We start from the raw sequence: 21547 nt of genomic DNA, 5'->3' as shown, positions 1-21547 counted from the left end.
CTCTGAAGCCAAGCTGAAGAGACTTCCACTTGCCAAAAATGGGACAATTTGAGTAGCATTAAGAATAATAATGGCAATGGTTAAAACATATCAGACACATTAAAACTTCATTAATTCATAGAAATACTGAAGGAAATCCACAAAACCTCATTGGTTACCTTTGGAGAATACTGGAAACAAACTCATTATTCTAAAAAATGGTAAATGGGGCATTTAACCTGCCTTTTCAGTATAAGCTAGACCTCTGTGTAACCAAGTGATTGATGAAGGAAAATTTCTCCTTATAGATGTATTCCATCTAATAATGAATAGAATTAATGATTAATAAATGATAGAATTATAATACTGTTTTGCTCACCCTTTATGAAATAATGGATATAGGCAAATATTGTACAAAGAATCTACAGAACAAGCTCACTTATAAATATTACTGCAAAAAAATAAAATATTAGCAAATAGAATCCAACTATTAATTACAGAATCATGTTTGTTTTTAAGGGATTTATGCCAGACATGCAAGAATGGTTCTATATTAGGAAGTAGGTTAGTATTATTCATCATATTTTTAGAAAATCATGATCATCTTCATAAGACACTCAAAAGGCATTTGACAAAATTAAATAGCTATTTTTTTAAAAAGCACTCAATACAAAAGGAATCAAGATACTTCATTAACTTAATAAAATACATGTATCTCAGCCCAAAGCCAACATCTAACTTAATGGGAAAATGCTGGGGATATTTCCTAAAGTCAGATCCAAGACAAGGATACTACCATCATACTACTATTCAACAATGACCTGGTATATTAGGCAAGAACAATTGTATAAGAGAAAGTGATTATGCAAGATTATAATAATATTATACTATGTTATATTATTGAATTGTATAAGAGAAAGATATAAAATTATATGAGACAGGTATAAAAGTTGTAAAGGAGGATGCAGAGCTGTACTGTTTGCAGATGATTTGATTATATACCTGGAATACCCAAGAAACTTGGCTGAAAAATCACTATATACAATAAGATAGTTTAGGAAGATGCTTGATGTTAAATTAATATACTGAAAAAAAGGCTTCATGATACAAATATCCATTTAGAAGATAAAACTGAAGAAAAGACTTATTAAAATAGTAACAAAAAGGTAAAATATTTAGGAATAAACAGTACAAAAAATGTAACAAGAAGGTAAAATATTGGAGACTCCTGGGAAGACGGCAGAAGAGTAAGACGGGGAGATCACCTTCCTCCCCACAGATACACCAGAAATACATCTACACGTGGAACAACTCCTACAAAACACCTACTGAACGCTGGCAGAAGACCTCAGACCTCCCCAAAGGCAAGAAACTCCCCATGTACCTGGGTAGGGCAAAAGAAAAAATAAACAGAGACAAAAGAATAGGGACGGGACCTGCACCAGTGGGAGGGTGCCGTGAAGGAGGAAACGTTTCCACACACTAGAAGCCCCTTCGCGGGTGCAGAGTGCAGGTGGCAGAGGGAGAAAGCTTCGGAGCTGCGGGGGAGAGCACAGCAACAGGGGTGCAGAGGGCAAAGCGGAGAGATTCCCGCACAGAGGATTGGTGCCGACCGGCACTCACCAGCCCGAGAGGCTTGTCTGCTCACCCGCTGGGGCAGGCAGGGCTGGGAGTTGAGGCTCGGGCTTCGATCGGAATGCCGGGAGAGGACTGGGGTTGGCAGCATGAACACAGCCTGCAGGGGGTTAGTGCACCACGGTTAACCGGGAGGGAATCCGGGGAAAAGTCTGGACCTGCCAAAGAGGCAAGAGACTTTTTCTTCCCTCTTTGTTTCTTGGTGTGCGAGGAGAGGGGATTAAGAGCGCTGCTTAACGGACCTCCAGAAACGGGCGCGAGCTGTGGCTAAAAGTGTGGACCCCAGAGACGGGCATGAGACGGTAAGGCTGCTGCTGCTGCCACCAAGAAGCCTGTGTGCGAGCACTGGTCACTATCCACATCCCCTTCCGGGGAGCCTGCACAGCCCGCCACTGCCAGGGTCCCGGGATCCAGGGACAACTTCCCAGGAGAACGCACGGTACGCCTCAGGCTGGTGCAACGTCACGCCGGCCTCTGCCACTGCATGCTCGCCCCACACTACGTGCCCATCCCTCCTCTCGGCCTGAGTGAGGCAGAGCCCCCCAATCAGCGGATCCTTTAACCCCGTCCTGTCTGAGCGAAGAACAGACGCCCGCCGGCGACCTACACGTAGAGGCGGGGCCAAATCCAAAGCTGAGCTCCTTTGAGCTGTGAGAACAAAGAGGAGAAAGGGAAATCCCTCCCAGCAGCCTCAGGAGCAGTGGATTAAAGCTCCATAATCAACTTGATGTACCCTGTGTCTGTGGAATCCATGAATAGACAGCGAATCATCCCAAATTGAGGAGGTGGACTTTGAGAGCAAGATTTATGATTTTTTCCCCTTTTCCTCTTTTTGTGAGTGTGTATGTGTATGCTTCTGTGTGAGATTTTGTCTGTATAGCTTTGCTTTCACCATTTGTCCTAAGGTTCTATCCCCCCTTTTTTTTGTTTTTACTTTTTAAAAGAATTTTTTTCTTAATAATTATTTTTTATTTTAATAACTTTATTTTATTTTACCCTCTTTCTTTTTTTCTTTCTTTCTACTTTTTCTCCCTTTTATTCTGAGCCGTGTGGATGAAACGCTCTTGGTACTGCAGCCAGGAGTCAGTGCTGTGCCTCTGAGGTGGGAGAGCCAACTTCAGGACACTGGTCCACAAGAAACCTCGCAGGTCCACGTAATATCAAACGGTGAAAATCTCCCAGAGATCTCCATCTCAACACCAGCACCCAGCTTCACTCAACGACCAGCAAGCTACAGTGCTGGACACCCTATGCCAAACAACTAGCAAGACAGGAACACAACCCCACCCATTAGCAGAGAGGCTGCCTAAAATCATAATAAGTCCACAGACACCCCAAAACACAACACCAGATGTGGACCTGCCCACCAGAAAGACAAGATCCAGCCTCATCCACCAGAACACAGGCACTAGTCCCCTCAACCAGGAAGCCTACAGAACCCACTGAACAAACTTTAGCCACTGGGGATAGACACCAAAAAACGGGAACTACAAACCTGCAGCCTGCAAAAAGGAGACCCCAAACACAGTAAGATAAGCAAAATGAGAAGACAGAAAAACACACTGCAGATGAAGGACCAAGATGAAAACCCACCAGACCTAATGAAAAGGAAATAGGCAGTCTACCTGAAAGAGAATTCAGAATAATGATAGAAAAGATGATCCAAAATCTTGGAAATAGAATAGACAAAATGCAAGAAACATTTAACAAGGACCTAGAAGAACTAAAGATGAAACAAACAATGATGAACAACACAATAAATGAAATTTAAAATTCTCTAGAAGGGATCAGTAGCAGAATAACGGAGGCAGAAGAATGGATAAGTGACCTGGAAGATAACATAGTGGAAATAACTATTGCACAGCAGAATAAAGAAAAAAGAATGAAAAGAACTGAGGACAGTCTCAGAGACCTCTGGGACAACATTAAATGCACCAACATTCGAATTATAGGGGTTCCAGAAGAAGAAGAGAAAAAGAAAGGGACTGAGAAAATATTTGAAGAGATTATAGTTGAAAACTTCCCTAATATGGGAAAGGAAATAGTTAATCAAGTCCAGGAAGCACAGAGAGTCCCATACAGGATAAATCCAAGGAGAAATACGCCAAGACACATATTAATCAAACTGTCAAAAATTAAATGCAAAGAAAGCATATTAAAAGCAGCAAGGGAAAAACAACAAATAACACACGAGGGAATCCCCATAAGGTTAACAGCTGATCTTTCAGCAGAAACTCTGCAAGCCAGAAGGGAGTGGCAGGACGTATTTAAAGTGATGAAGGAGAAAAACTTGCAACCAAGATTACTCTATGCAGCAAGGATCTCAATCAGATTTGATGGAGAAATTAAAACCTTTACAGACAAGCAAAAACTGAGAGAGTTCACCACCACCAAACCAGCTTTACAACAATTGCTAAAGGAACTTCTCTAGGCAAGAAAGACAAGAGAAGGAAAAGACCTACAATAACAAACCCAAAACAATTAAGAAAATGGGACTAGGAACATACATATCAATAATTACCTTAAATGTAAATGGATTAAATGCTCCCACCAAAAGACACAGACTGGCTGAATGGATCAAAAACAAGACCCATATATATGCTGTCTCCAAGAGACCCACTTCAGACCTAGGGACACATACAGACTGAAAGTAAGGGGATGGAAAAAGATATTCCATGGAAATGGAAACCAAAAGAAAGCTGGAGTAGCAATTCTCATATCCGACAAAATAGACTTTAAAATAAAGACTATTAGAAGAGACAAAGAAGGACACTACATAATGATCAAGGGATCGATCCAAGAAGAAGATATAACAATTGCAAATATTTATGCACCCAACATAGGAGCACCTCAATACATAAGGCAAATACTAACAGCCATAAAAGGGGAAATCCACAGTCACACATTCATAGTAGGGGACTCTAACACCCCACTTTCACCAATGGACAGATCACCCAAAATGAAAATAAATAAGGAAACACAAGCTTTAAATGATACATTAAACAAGATGGACTTAATTGATATTTATAGGACATTCCATCCAAAAACAACAGAATACACATTTTTCTCAAGTGCTCATGGAACATTCTCCAGGATAGATCATATCTGGGGTCACAAACCAAGCCTTGGTAAATTTAAGAAAACTGAAATTGTATCAAGTGTCTTTCCCGACCACAATGCTATGAGACTAGATATCAATTACAGGAAAAGATCTATAAAAAACACAAACACATGGAGGCTAAACAATACACTACTTAATAACGAAGTGATCACTGAAGAAATCAAAGAGGAAATCAAAAAATACCTAGAAACTAATGACAATGGAGACACGACAATCCAAAATCTAGGGGATGAAGCAAAAGCAGTTCTAAGAGGGAAGTTTATAGCAATATAATCCAACCTTAAGAAACAGGAAATATCTCGAGTAAACAACCTAACCTTGCACCTAAAGCAATTAGAGAAAGAAGAACAAAAGAACCCCAAAGTTAGCAGAAGGAAAGAAATCATAAGGATCAGGTCAGAAATAAATGAAAAAGAAATAAAGGAAATGATAGCAAAGATGAATAAAACTAAAAGCTGGTTCTTTGAGATGATAAACAAAATTGATAAACCATTAGCCAGACTCATCAAGAAAAAAAGGGAGAAGACTCAAATCAATAGAATTAGAAATGAAAAAGGAGAAGTAACAACTGACACTGCAGAAATACAAAAGATCATGAGAGATTACTACAAGCAACTCTATGCCAATAAAATGGACAACCTGGAAGAAATGGACAAATTCTTAGAAATGCACACGTGCCAAGACTGAATCAGAAAGAAATAGAAAATATGAACAGATCAATCACAAGCACTGAAATTGAAACTGTGATTAAAAATATTCCAACAAACAAAAGCCCAGGACCAGATGGCTTCACAGGTGAATTCTATCAAACATTTAGAGAAGAGCTAACACCTATCCTCCTCAAACTCTTCCAAAATATAGCAGAGGGAGGAACACTCCAAAACTCATTCTATGAGGCCACCATCACCCTGATACCAAAACCAGACAAGGATGTCACAAACGAAGAAACCTACAGACCAATATCACCGATGAACACAGATGCAGAAATCCTCAACACAATACTAGCAAACAGAATCCAACAGCACATTAAAAGGATCATACACAATGATCAAGTGGGGTTTATTCCAGGAATGCAAGGATTCTTCAATATACACAAATCAATCAAAGTGATACACCATATTAACAAATTGAAGGAAAAAGACCATATGATCATCTCAATAGATGCAGAGAAAACTTTTGACAAAATTCAACACCCATTTATGATAAAAACCCTGCAGAAAGTAGGCATAGAGGGAACTTTCCTCAACATAATAAAGGCCATCTAGAACAAACCCACAGCCAACATCGTCCTCAATGGTGAAAAACTGAAAGCATTTCCACAAAGATCAGGAACAAGACAAGGTTGCCCACTGTCACCACTCTTATTCAACATAGTTCTGGAAGTTTTAGCCACAGCAATCAGAGAAGAAAAGGAAATAAAAGGAATCCAAATTGGAAAAGAAGAAGTAAAGCTGTCACTGTTTGCAGATGACATGATACTATACATAGAGAATCCCAAAGATGCTACCAGAAAACTACTAGAGCTAATCAATGAATTTGGTAAAGTAGCAGGATACAAAATTAATGCATGGAAATCTCTGGCATTCCTATACAGTAATGATGAAAAATCTGAAACTGAAATCAAGAGAACACTCCCATTTACCACTGCAACAAAAAGAATAAAATATCTAGGAATAAACCTACCTCAGGAGACAAAAGACCTGTATGCAGAAAATTGTAAGACACTGATGAAAGAAATTAAATGTGATACAAATAGATGGAAAGATATACCATGTTCTTGGATTGGAAGAATCAACACTGTGAAAATGACTCTACTACCCAAAGCAATCTACAGATTCAATGCAATCCCTATCAAACTATCACTGGCATTTTTCACAGAAGTAGAACAAAAAATTTCACAATTTGTATGGAAACACAAAAGACCCTGAATAGCCAAAGCAATCTTGAGAACGAAAAACAGAGCTGGAGGAATCAGGCTCCCTGACTTCAGACTATACTACAAAGCTACAGTAATCAAGACAGTATGGTACTGGCAGAAAAACAGAAATATACATCAATGGAACAGGATAGAAAGCCCAGAGATAAACCCACACACATATGGTCCTCTTTGATAAATGAGGCAGGAATGTACAGTTGAGAAAGGACAGCCTCTTCAATAAGTGGTGCTGGGAAAACTGGACAGGTACATGTAAAAGTATGAGATTAGATCACTCCCTAGCACCACACACAAAAATAAGCTCAAAATGGATTAAAGACCTAAATGTAAGGCCAGAAACTATCCAACTCTTAGAGGAAAACAGGCAGAACACTCTATGACATAAATCACAGCAAGATCCTTTTTGACCCACCTCCTAGAGAAATGGAAATAAAAACAAACATAAACAAATAGGACCTAATGAAACTTCAAAGCTTTTGCACAGCAAAGGAAACCATAAACAAGACCAAAAGACAACCCTCAGAATGGGAGAAAATATTTGCTAATGAAGCAACTGACAAAGGATTAATCTCTAAAAATTTACAAGCAGCTCATGCAGCTCAGTAACAAAAAAACAAACAACCCAATTCAAAAATGGGCAGAAGACCCAAATAGACATTTCTCCAAAGAAGGTATACAGACTGCCAAGAAACACATGAAAGAATGCTCAATGTCATTAATCATTAGAGAAATGCAAATCAAAACTACAATGAGATATCATCTCACACCAGTCAGAATGGCCATGATCTAAAAATCTAGAAACAATAACTGCTGGAGAGGGTGTGGAGAAAAGGGAACCCTCTTGCACTGCTGGTGGGAATGTGAATTGGTACAGTCACTATGGAGAACAGTATGGAGGTTCCTTAAAAAACTACAAATAGAACTACCATATGACCCAGCAATCCCACTACTGGGCATGTACCCTGAGAAAACCATAATTCAAAAAGTCATGTACCCAAATATTCATTGCAGCTCTATTTACAATAGCCAGGAGATGGAAACAACCTAAGTATCCATCATTAGATGAATGGATAAAGAAGATGTGGCACATATATACAATGGAATATTACTCAGCCATAAAAAGAAATGAAGTTGAGCTATTTGTAATGAGTTGGATAGACCTAGAGTCTATCATACAGAGTGAAGTAAGTCAGAAAGAGAGAGACAAATACCGTATGCTAACACATATATATGGAATTTAAGGGAAAAAATGTCATGAAGAACCTAGGGGTAAGACAGGAATAAGGACACAGACCTACTAGAGAATGGACTTGAGGATATGGGGAGGGGGAAGGGTAATCTGTGACAAAGTGAGACAGTGGCATGGACATATATACACTACCAAATGTAAAATAGATAGCGAGTGAGAAGCAGCCGCATAGCACAGGGAGATCACCTCGGTGCTTTGTGACCACTGGATGGGTGAGATAGGGAGGGAGGGAGATGCAAGGGGGAGGAGATATGGGAACATATATATATGTATAACTGATTCACTTTGTTATAAAGCAGAAACTAACACACCATTGTAAAGCAATTATACTCCAATAAATATGTAAAAAAAAAGGTAATATATTTAGGAATAAACAGTACAAAAAATGTAAGAGAGCCATATGAGGAAACAGTCCTGACATACACAAAAGTACACTTGAAACAAATGTGAAGATAAGTCATGTACTTAGGGAAGCTCAACAACACATATGTTAGTTTGTAAATTTAACAACATCCTCACCCCCTAAAAAAATACCACAAGGTTTTGTTTTCCTTACCCCTCCCCCCTAACTAAACAAGCTAATTCTAGTCTTTTGGGAATTTATTGCAAAGGTCACCAGAGGAAGTTCAATGGTGGGGAGACTACACCTATCAGATACTGAAACAAGCTATAAACTTTAACAGTTGTATCATTCTGGCATATGAAGGAGATTCAAGTTACCTATGGGAATTTAGTCTATGATAAAAGTGGCTTCTCAAATTGGTGGGGCAGAAATGGAAGACAATAAGTGATCGTGAGATTATATAGTAGCAATGTGGAGAAACACAAAGTTGTATACTTTACCCTGTTCATCAGAATAAAAGACCAAATGGATCAAGTATTTAAATGTAAAAAAAATCAAACATCTAGGAAAAAACACAAGCAAATTCCTTTATAAATCTGAAGTGTAAAGGACCTTCTAAATATTACAATCAATGATGTTAGAAGCTAATACTTCCATAGCATGTACAATGTGCAAGCCACTGTTCTGAGACTTTTACATATATTTACTCATTTAATCTTATAACAACCATTTGAAGTAGGTACTCTTATTACTTCCACGTGAACATAAACATAGGACAAGGCAGAACACCATTATATGTTACCTGAGAGAGATACAACGTACTTCAGAGATTCAAAAGAGGAAGAGCTATCAGACTGGGGAAATAAAAATGATCTAATGGAAACAGCAGAATCTGAGGTAGGTCCAGAAAGATGTAAGGTGATCAGTAAAAGGGTGAAAATATGGTATAAATCCTAATTCAGTCAACATGGGGTATCCCAGGAATAACTGCTGGTTCAAGATGGAGGCATAGGAAGATCCCGAACTCACCTCCTCCCCAGACACACTGAGTCTACAGTTACGTACAAAACAATTTCCTCTTAAAAAAAAAAAAACTAAAGGCTGGCTAAGTGATGACTACACATCGAGCAAAAGAGAAGAAAAGCACATCGAAGTGGGTAGAAGAGGCTGGGACACTATCTTGCCATAAACCCCACACCTAGTGTGGTGCCCCACGACTGGGAGGGATCTCAAAACTCAAGAGCTTCTCCTTGAGGAGTAAAGCATTCAAACCCCTCATCAGGCATCTCAACTTCTAAGACATACACTTGAAAGATGAGCCCCCAAGACATCTAACTCTGAAAACCAACAGGGCTTGCATCCCAAGACCCACAAGACTGTAGTGATCTGAGAAATGTCTCTTAAAGGGCTCACAGACTCAGGCTTACCTTCCCCAGGGCTCGGCTCAGAAGCAACCAATAGCACCCAGACTTGAAGTAGACACTCTCCTGCTTATATTAAGGCATCAGCCTGAGGGGCAGGCATCTCATCTAACACACACATGTAGGAGTCTGCTGGAACACTCTCCAGGGACAGAGACTGGTGGGTACCATCTTGGTACTCTCCCTTTGCCTTTCTCCAGAGCACCAGTATCTCCTGGAAGAGAAATTTTACACTTGTCTGGTGCCCCAATTTTTGTGGCTGCCACCTAGGGGACACTTCTTGATTGCTTGGCTCTGGAGGCCAGGGGAGCTCGTTGTCCTGGTCCCATGATACTGTAATAATCAGAGTCACCCAGAAAGGAGTGCATACCCCTGTCTGATACCCCAATTTCACGACTGCTGCCAGGGGACACTTCTACTTCACCTGGCTCTGGTGGCCAGTGGGGCTTTCAACTGTGGGACCCACAGGACTGTAACCAAAGGAGAAAGAGTTCTTAAACAGCTAACACCCCCAGGACATAGCAAGAGGCAACACACCTAAGAGCTTAGTTTTTCTGTGAAGGAGGCCTATTAGCTAATCATGATTGTGGCCTGAGGGGCGGGCTTCTAATTACACTTGCATCTTGAGACCTACTGTAATACTTTCCAGAGACCTCAGAAGGCAGTTCTATCTTCATGTTCAGCCTCTGCCATGCTCTTGAGCACCAGTATTTCTGGGAGGGGAGCTTTTCATGTGTCTGGTGCCTTGGCTTTTATGTCTGGTGCCCTAGTTTTTGTGCTGCTGCCCAAGGGACACCCTTTGATTGCCTGGCTTTGGTGGCTGAAGAGGCTTACATTCCTGGGTCCCTTTGGACTATGGCAGTCAGACAGACAGACAATTCTTGGCTAGCTACCACCACCAGGGCACTGCACAGACAGCTGGCTAAGGTATAGTCCTCGGTCTGTGAAGGAGGCTTCTTTGCTTATCTTCGAGATTCATCTTGAGGGGCAGGCTTCAGATTTGGCACATATTTAGTGGCCTACAGAGCTGTTCTCAAGGAGTGAGGGCTATGGACATCATGTTGGTGCTCCCAAGAGCAGTACCATCTTGGCTCTCCCTTTACGTTTCTCCAGCTCATGGTATCACCCAGAAAAGAGCTTCTACATTTGTTTGAAGACCTGATTACTATGACTACTGCCCAATGGACACCTCCAGATTGCCTGGCTCTGGTGGCCAGTAGGACTTACAAAACCTGCAGTCCTACAGGTCTGTATATATTTGCATACTATTAAAATCTGATGTCGAGATTCAAGATGGCAGAGGAGTAGATGGATGTGGAGTTCATCTCTCTCCACGGATGCATCAGGAATATATCTACAGATGCAACAATTCTCACAGAACACCGGCTGAAAACTAGCAGAAAACCTTGGACACCAGAAAGGACTATAAAGATCCCTGCATAACAGGGTAGGATGGAAAAAAGAAGGGAGAAGGAGGAGGAGAGGAAGCAGGATGGGACCTGCACCCCAGGGTGGGGGAGCTGAAGCAGAGGAGAGATTCCTGAATTTGGGGACACCCCCCCTCTGACAGGGAAATCGACTGGGACAGAAGGGAAGCATTTGAAGCTGTTGGAAGAGGGTGAAGCGGCCAATCTGTGGCAGATGGGACAGAGTGAGAAATACACAGATGGTCCGTACCTCAGCCCTAGGTGTCCTGGACTGGGATGTGTGTTCACAGGTGTGCAAGGGGCCTGGGAGCTGGTGCATGGAGATGGTAGAACAGGCTGAGAGCAAGAACTGCTGTTGGCTGTGGGGAGATGGACTGAGGGGATGGGAGGGAAGAAATCCACAGCAGGGAATGCCTATGAAGGAAGACTGAACTGCCATGGAAGCAGGGTGCTACTGCTGAGTCACACACAGGGGGAGGAGCCACTATTGTAGCCTCTCCTCCCCTGCACGCTGGTGCCTGCCAACGACAGTAAAAGAAGCCCGCTCAGGGCTGGATCTTGCGCGCTGGCTGCCGAGCAATGAAAAAAGCCCCCTCAGGGCTGGCCCTCGTGCGCCTGCTGCCAGGAGCCAGAAGAGGCCCTCACTAGGGCCATATCTCTTGTGCCCATGGCCACTGGTTTCCCTGCGCATTTGGCACCACTGGGGCTCCCGAGATCCAAGCAGTCATACCACCTCTGCGCCTGGTCCTCACAGGGGCAGACCCAAGAGCTCCAAGGCAGCCTCAGGACCAGACTCCTATGGGTGGACCACATGCAGAGGTGGGGATAAAACCAAAGCTGAACCCCAGGGACGGGGTGACTAAGGAAGAAGATCGAAAATCCATCAGCTGTACAAGCTGCAGATTAAATCCCTGCAATCACCTGGGTAGACCCTGTATCTATGGAATATCTGAGTAGATAATGAGTGTTCCCACAAATGAAAACGGTCTAGCTCTGGTAGCTGTGGATGTTGAGGGCAAGCACACACAGGAATTGGGCCCAATCAGAGTCTGAGTGGTCTCCAAAGGGCTCACAGCAGGTCCAGAGACCAGCCCAGAGGCAGAGGAGAGCCTCTTGGGAAGGAGGTGAGCTGTGGCTCACGGTGTGTGCAAGGACACTGACAGCTGAGATGCCAGGAAAACACTATTAGTACTATTATTTTTATTATGTTTTGATTCATTCTGTTGTTAGTTCTGGCTGGTGGGTGTTTTTTTTTCTTTTTCTTTCTTGTTTGTTGTTGTTTTAAATTTTTTTAATTTAGTCTTTTGGGACCTCCATGTTTTATAACATATTTTTATTTTAATTTTTTAATATATTTTTGCTTTTCTGTTGTTTTATGTTCTTTCCCCTTTTTTCTTCTTCTTTTTCTTTAATATATTTTTATTAAAAAAAATGTCCATTTCTACTTTGCGTTTCTGTTGTCCTGTGTCCCATTTTATTTTATTATTTTTTAAATCATTTTTACCAGTTTGTTCTGTTTCCTTGCTTTATTCTTCAGTTGGCACACTGTGTTGGTTTTATTTGTAGGTTATATATTTTTGTTAGTTTTAATCCTAATTGTCTGATTTCGTTTTTGACTTCTATTTGTCTGTTGATCTCTTGCTTTTTGTTTTATTTGGCTCTATTTTTTTTTTTTTTTTTTTTTTTTTTTGCAGTATGTGGGCCTCTCATTGCTGCAGCCTCCCCCATTGCAGAGCACAGGCTCCGGACATGCAGGCCCAGCGGCCATGGCTCACAGGCCCAGCCACTCTGCGGCATGTGGGATCCTCCCAGGCCCGGGCACGAACCCACGTCCCCTGCATCGGTAGGCGGACCCTCAACCACTGTGCCACCAGGAAAGCCCAATTTGGCTCTATTTTTGTTTCTTTTACATGTGTTTGCATTTCCTTGTTTCTGTTTTTATTTGTTTGATTTTGTTTTTACCATTTCTCTGGGGGTTTTTTTGTCTTTTTTTAAAAACTATATTTTCTATTTGGTTTTCTTTAAAATTTCTATTTCTATGTTTTTCTGTCTTCTTTCCCCTTTCTCTTCTTATTTTTAATCATTTTTGTTGGTTTGTTTTGTTTCTTTCCTTCATTCTTCAGTTGGCAGTCTGCCTTTGTTTTGTTTTTGGGTTTTGTGTTTTTGTCAGCTTTCTTTTTAATTGATTTCGTTCTTGAGTTCGTTTGTCTGGTTGTTTTCTTGCTTTTTGATTTATTTGGTTCTGTTTTTGTTTCTTTTGTGTGTGTGCGTGTTTCCTTGTTTCTGTTTCTGTCTGTTTGATTTTACTTTTTACCATTTGTCTGGGGTTTTCTTAGTCTTTTTTTTTTTTAATCCCCTTCATTGCCAGGATGAGCGACTTGTGGAGTCTTGGTCCCTTGACCAGAAGTCCAGCCTGAGGCTCTGGGGTGGGAGCACCAACTCCAGGATGCTGGACCACTAGAGAATTCCTGGCCCCAGGGAAGATTAATTGCTGAGAAGTCTCATGGGGGCCTCTATCTGAATACAAGTCCTAGCTCCACCCAACTGCCAGCAGCTCCCAGCACTGGATGCCTCACACCAAACAACAAATAAGACAGGAACACAAACCAACCCATCAGCACACACACTACCTAAAGTCATGCTAAGCTCAAAGACACACCAAAACACACCACCTGACATGGCCCTGCTCATTAGGGGGAAAAGACTCAGCTCCATGCACCAGAATGCAGGCAACAGTCCCTCCCATCAGGAAGCCTATGCAAGGCACTGGACCAATCTAACCACTGGGGGCAGAGAACAGAAGCAAGAGGAACTATGATGCTGCAGCCTGGGGAAAGTAAACCTCACTATGGTAAATTAGACAAAATGAGAAGACAGAGAAATATTTTACAGGCAAAGGAGCAAGATAAAAGCCCACAAGACCAAATAAATGAAGAGGGAATAGGCAAACTACCTGAAAAAGAACTCTGAGTAATGATAGTAAAGATGATCCAAAATCTTGGAAATATAGAATACAAGAAACGTTTAACAAGGACCTAGAAGAACTAAACAGCAAACAAACAGTAATGAACAACACAATAACTGAAATTAAAAATACTCTAGAAGGAATCAATAGAAGAATAACTGAGGCAGAAGAACGGATAAGTGAGCTGGAAGGTAGAATGGTGGAAATAACAGTCGCAGAGCAGAATAAAGAAAAAAGAAGGAAAAGAATGGAGGACAGTCTCAGAGACTTCTGGGACAACAATAAGCACACCAGCATTTGAATTGCAGGCGTCCCAGAAGAAGAAGAAAAAAGAAAGGGTCTGAGAAAATATTTGAAGAGATTATAGTCGAAAACTTCCCCAACACAGGAAAGAAAATAGTCAATCAACTCCAGGAAGTGCAGAGAGTCCCATACAGGATAAATCCAAGGAGAAACATGCCGAGACACATATTAATCAAACTAACAAAAATTTAACACAAAGAAAAAATATTAAAAGCAGCAAGGGAAAAGCAACAAATAAAATAGTAGGGAATCCCCATAAGGTTAACAGCTGATCTTTCAGGAGAAACTCTAAAGGCCAGAAGGGAGTGGCAAGATATATTTAAAGTGATGAAAGGGAAAAACCTACAACCAAGACTAGTCTACCCAGCAAGGATCTCATTCAGATTCGATGGAGAAATCAAAAGCTTTACAAACAAGCATAAGTTAAGAGAATTCAGCACCACCAAACCAGATTTACAATAAATGCTAAAGGAACTTCTCTAGGCAGGAAACACAAGAGAAGGAAGAGACCTACAAAAACAAGGAAGGAAACTACATAATGATCAAGGGATCAATCCAAGAAGAAGATATAACAATTGTAAATATCTATGCACCCAACATAGGAGCACCTCAATAAATAAGGCACATGATATAGGCATAAAAGGGAAAGTCGACAGTAACACAATAATAGTAGGTGACTTTAACATGCCACTTACACCAATGGACAGATCATCCAAAATGAAAATAAATGAGGAAACAAGCTTTAAATGACACATTAGACCAGATGAACTTAATTGATATATATAGGACATTCCATCCAAAACAACAGAATACACTTCCTTCTCAAGTGCACACAGAACATTCTCTAAGATAGATCACATCTTGAGTCACAAATCAAGCCTTGGTAAATTTAAGAAAATTGAAATCGTATCAAGTATCTTTTCCGACCACAACACTATGTGACTCGATATCAATTACAGGAAAAAAAACAACAGTGTAAAAAATACAAACACATGGAGGCTAAACAATATGCTACTAAACAACTAAGAGATCACTGAAGAAATCAAAGAGGAAATCAAAAAATACCCAGAAACAAATGACAATGAAAACACGATGACCCAAAACCTATGGGATGCAGCAAAAGCAGTTCTAAGAGGGAAGTTTATAGCCATACAATCCTACCTCAAGAAACAAGAAGAAGCTCAAATAAACAACCAAACCTTACACCTAAAGCAATTAAAGAAAGAAAAACAAATAAAAACCCCAAAGTGAGCAGAAGGAAAGAAATCATAAAGATCACATCAGAAATAAATGAAAAAGAAATGAAGGAAACAATAGCAAAGATCAATAAAACTAAAAGCTGCTTCTTTGAGAAGATAAACAAAATTGATAAGCCATTAGCCAGATTCATCAGGAAAAAAAGGGAGAAGACTCAAATCAACAATTAGAAACGAAAAAGGAGAAGTAACAACTGACACTGCAGAAATCTAAAGGATCATGAGAGATGACTACAAGAAACTATATGCCAATAAAATGGACAACCTGGAAGAAATGGACAAATTCTTAGAAAAGTACAACCTTCCAAGACCCAGAAAGAAATAGAAAATATGAATAGACCAATCTATTCATTAGATTCATTAAAAATCGTCCAACAAGCAAAAGCCCAGGACCAGATGGCTTCACAGGTGAATTCTATCAAACATTTAGAGAAGAGCTAACACCTATCCTTCTCAAACTCTTCCAAAATATAGCAGAGGGAGGAATACTCCCAAACTCATTCTACGAGGCTACCAACACCCTGATACCAAAACCAGACAAAGATGTCACAAAATAAAGAAAATTACAGGCCAATATCACTGATGAACATAGATGCAAAAATCCTCAACAAAATACTAGCAAACAGAATCCAACAGCACATTAAAGGATCATATACCATGATCAAGTGGGTTTTATCCCAGGGATGCAAGGATTCTTCAATATACGCAAATCAATCAATGTGATACACCATATTAACAAACTGAAGGATAAAAACCATGTGATAATCTCAAAAGATGCAGAAAAAGCTTTTGACAAAATTCAACACCCATTTATGATAAAAACTCTCCAGAAAGTGGGCACAGAGAGAAACCACCTCAACATAATAAAAGCCATATATGACACCCACAGCCAACATCATTCTTAATGGTGAAAAACTGAAACCATTTTCTCTAAGATCAGGAACCAGACAAGGGTGCCCACTCTCACCAGTAAGATATTAAAATAAATAAATAAATAAAATCTGATGTCTAAGGGTCTGGCTTTTAGTCAGCCTGAATCTAGGTGCTGAGATCCTCCCCTTTGGGGCACCAACAGGTACTGGCACATCCTCAACTTCTGGGAGTTATTGAACGTGTAGTAGGCTGCTTGGACAAAGACAAAGGTTTGAGAGACAATCAAGACCTGAAGCAGGACTCAATGTCGAGCTTCAACTCCTACACAAGGCCTTTCCTTTAAGACTGGTAGAGGTGGTTGTTTCATCTACTATATAGAAATCAACACAGAGGGTCAAGTGAAATGAAGCAACAGAGGAATATGTTCCAAATAAAACAAGAACCTAAGAAAAAACCTTAATGAAATGGAGATAATTTACCTGATGAAGAATTTGAAGAAATGGTCATAAAGATGCTCAATGAACTGGGGGCAAGAATGGATGGACACAGTGAGAACTTCAACAAAGAGACGGAAAATATAAGAAAGTATCAAATAGAAGTCACAGAGCTGAAGAATACAAACACTGAACTAAAAAATATACTACATGTGTTCAACAGCAGATGAGATGAAGCAGAGGAACGATCAGTCAACTTGAAGACAAGGCAGTGGAACTCACCCAATCAGAGCAGTAAAAAGAAAAAAGAATGAAAAAACAAATAAAGGTAGCTTGAGGGACTTATGGGATAACATCAAATGGTTTCATATTCACATAATAGGGCTCCCAGAAAGAGAAGACAGAGAGAAAGGGGCATAAATCTTATTTGAAGAAATAATGGCTGAAAACTTCCCTAACCTGGGGAAGGAAACTGATATACAAATCCAGGAAGTCCAGAGGGTGCAAATAAGAGGAACCAAAAGAGACCCATGCCATGGTACATTATAATTAAAATGTCAAAATTTAAAGATTAGGTGAGAATCTTACCAGCAGCAAGAGAAAAACAACTTATTACACACAACGGAACCCCCACAGAAGTCTATCAGCAGATTTTTCAGAGGAAACTTTGCAGGCCAGAAGGGAGTAGCATGATATATTCAAAATGCTTAAAGAAAAAACATCTTCCAACCAAGAATATCCTACCTGGCAAAGTTATCATTCAAAGTAAAAGAGAAATAAAGTTTTCTAGACAAGCAAGAGCTAACTGAGTTCATCACCAATAAACAAGCATTACAAGAAGTGTTATAAAGGGACTTCTTAAAGCTGAAAAGCAAGGACACTAATTAGTAACAAGAACACAACAACAAATCTCACTGGAAAGGTAAATATATAGTAAAGGTAGTGGATTAATCACTTATAAAGCTATTATAAATGTTAAGAGACAAAAGTAGTAAAAAATAACTATGATGACAATTAGTTAAGGGATACACAATATAAAAAGATGTAAAATGTGGTATCAAAAACATAAATGTTGTGGGGGATAGTAATGATGTTGAGCTTTACAATGGGATCAAACTTCAGCTGTCATCAATTTAAAATAGGCTGTTATACAGCAAAGGAAACCATAAACAAGATCAAAAGACAACCCTCAGAATGGGAGAAAATATTTGCAAATGAAGCAACTGACAAAGGATTAATCTCTAAAAATTTATAAGCAGCTCATGCAGCTCAATAACAAAAAAACAAACAACCCAATCCAAAAATGGGCAGAAGACCTAAATAGACATTTCTCCAAAGAAGACATATAGACTGCCAACAAACACATGAAAGAATGCTCAACATCATTAATCATTAGAGAAATGCAAATCAAAACTACAATGAGATATTATCTCACACCAGTCAGAATGGCCATCATCAGAAAATCTAGAAACAATAAATGCTGGAAAGGGTGTGGAGAAAAGGGAACCCTCTTGCACTGCTGGTGGGAATGTGAATTGGTACAGCCACTATGGAGAACAGTATGGAGGTTCCTTAAAAAATTACAGATAGAACTACCATATAACCCAGCAATCCCACTATTGGGCATATACCCTGAGAAAACCATAATTCAAAAAGAGTCATGTACCAAAATGTTCATTGCAGCTCTATTTACTATAGCCCGAAGATGGAAACAACCTAAGTGTCCATCATTGGATGAATGGATAAAGAAGATGTGGCACATATATACAATGGAATATTACTCAGCCATAAAAAGAAACGAAATTGAGCTATTTGTAATGAGGTGGATAGACCTAGATTCTGTCCTACAGAGTGAAGTAAGTCAGAAAGACAAAGACAAATACCATATGCTAACACATATATATGGAATTTAAGGGAAAAAAATGTCATGAAGAACGTAGGGGTAAGACAGGAATAAAGACACAGACCTACTAGAGAATGGACTTGAGGATATGGGGAGGGGGAAGGTTAAGTTGTGACAAAGCGAGAGAGAGGCATGGACATATATACACTACCAAACGTAAGGTAGATAGCTAGTGGGAAGCAGCCGCATAGCACAGGGAGATCACCTCGGTTCTTTGTGACTGCCTGAAGGGGTGGGATAGGGAGGGTGGGAGGGAGGGAGATGCAAGAGGGAAGAGATATGGGAACATATGTATATGTATAACTGATTCACTTTGTTATAAAGCAGAAACTAACACACCATTGTAAAGCAATTATACTGCAATAAAGATGTTTAAAAAAATAGGCTGTTATAGATAAACGTTGTTATATGTAAGCCTCATGATAACCACAAAGCAAAAACCTATAGCAGATACATGAAAAATAAACGGAAAGTAATATAAGTATACCACTAGAGAAAGTCAAACCACAAAGAGCAAGTGAAGAAGAAACAGAGAGGAACTATAAAAAGAGCCAGAAAACAATTAATAATATGGCAATAAGCACATATCTATCAATAACTACTTTAAATGTAAATGGACTAAATTCTTCAGTCAAAAGGCAGATTGGCTGAATGGATAAAAAACAAGACCCATCTTTATGCTGCCTATAGCATACATATACAGACTCACTTTAGATGTAAGAACACGCACAGACGGAAAGTGAAGAGATGGAAAAAGATATTCCATGCAAATGGAAACCAAAAAAAGCTGATACTTATATCAGACAAAATAGACTTTAAAACAAGGACTGTAATAAAAGACAAATAAGGGCATTACATAATGATAAAGGGGTCAATTAGCAAGAAGTTTTATTTGTAAATATTTATGTACCCAACATAGGTGCATCTAAATATATAGAGCAAATTTTAACAGGCCTAAAGGGAGAAATAGCAATACAATAATAGGAGGGGACTCTAATAACCCACTTACATCAATGGATAGATCATCAGAAAGAAAATCAGTAAGGGAACATGGGCCTGATGCTACACATTAGACCAGATGGAGTTAACAGATATTTACTGAACATTCCATCCAAAAGCAACAGAATACACTTTTTTCTGAAGTGCACATGAAACATTTTCCAAGGTAGATCATATGTTAGGCCACAAAACAAATCTTCATAAATTTAAGAGCACTGAAATCATATTAAGCACCTTTTCTGACCACAATAGTATGAAAATAGAAATTAATTACATGAAAAAAACTGGAAAATTTACAAATATGTGGAGATTAAATAACACGTGTCTGAATACCAATGTGTCAAAGATGAAATCAAAAGAGAAATGAAAAAACTTGAGACAAATAAAAATGGAAATGCAACATATCAAAATATATGGGATGCAGCAAAAGTAGTTCTTAAGAGGGAAGTTCATAGTGATATATGCCTACCTCAAGAAACAAGAGAAGTCTCAAATAAACAACCTAACTTTACACCTCAAGGAACTAGAAAAAGAAGAAAATCAAAGCCCAAAGTTAGAAGGAAGTGAAACAACAAAGATTAGAGCAGAAATAAGTGAAATAGAGACTAAAAAGACAATAGAAAAGATCAATGAAACTAAGAGCTGGTTCTTTGAAAAGATAAATTTACAAGCTGTAGCTAGAATCACCAAGAAAAGAAGAGAGAGGACTCAAATAAATGAAATCAGAAATGAAAGAGGAGACATTACAACTGATACTACTGAAATACAAAGGGTCATAAGAGACTACTATGAACACCTATATGCTAACAAATTGGACAACCTAGAAGAAATGGATACATTGCTAGAAACATGCAACTTACCAAGACTGAATCATGATGCAACATAAAATCTGAACAGACCAATTGTTAGCAAGGAAATTGAATTAGTAATCAAAAATCTCTCACAAACAAAAGTCTAGAACCAGATGGCTTCACTGGTGAATTCTACCAAACATTCAAGAAAGAATTAACACCAAACTCTTAAAAAAAACAGAAAATGAGAGAAGTCTTCCACACTTTTTTTTTTTACAAAGCCAAAATTACCCTGATTACCAAAACCAGACAAGGATGCCACAAGGAAAGAAAATTACAAGCCAATATCCCTGATGAACATAGACACAAAAAACCTCAACAAAATATTAAGCAAACTGAATTCAATAATAAGCATTAAAAAAGGATCATAAACCACGATCAAGTGGGATTTACTCCAGAAATGCAAGAATGGTTCATCATACACAAATCAATGTGATATACAACATTGACAAAATGAAAGATAATTATACAATCACCTCAACCGATATATAAGTGTAAAAGCACTTGACAAAATTCAACATCCATTTATGATTTAAAATCCCAAGAAAGTATAGAGGGAATGTACTTCAACATAATAAAGGTCATATATGACAAGACCACAGTTAACATCATACTCAATGGTGAAAAGCTGAAAGCTTTTCCACTAAGATCAGGAAAAAGAAAGGGGTGAATATTTTCACCACTCTTCTTCAACATAGCACTGGAAGTCCTAGCTAGAGCAACCAGGCAAGAAAAGTAATAAAAGGCATCCAAATTGGAAAGAGAAAAAAAAACTGTCACTACTTACATATGACATGATATTATATGGAGAAAACCCTAAAGACTCCATCAAAAAACTGTTAGAATAAATGA

At 39.3% G+C, this 21547-nt stretch overlaps 1 protein-coding gene across 2 annotated transcripts in view; it reads right to left on the bottom strand.

The window, feature by feature from the left end:
• The window catches only part of DPH6 (diphthamine biosynthesis 6), a 465669-nt gene that overhangs the window by 62572 nt on the left and 381550 nt on the right, over positions 1–21547 (bottom strand). The window lies entirely within an intron of this gene.

Source organism: Phocoena sinus, chromosome 2, assembly GCF_008692025.1.
Source record: "Phocoena sinus isolate mPhoSin1 chromosome 2, mPhoSin1.pri, whole genome shotgun sequence".
Taxonomy (NCBI): Eukaryota; Metazoa; Chordata; class Mammalia; order Artiodactyla; family Phocoenidae; genus Phocoena; species Phocoena sinus.
This window is presented reverse-complemented; position numbering and strand designations above follow the sequence as displayed.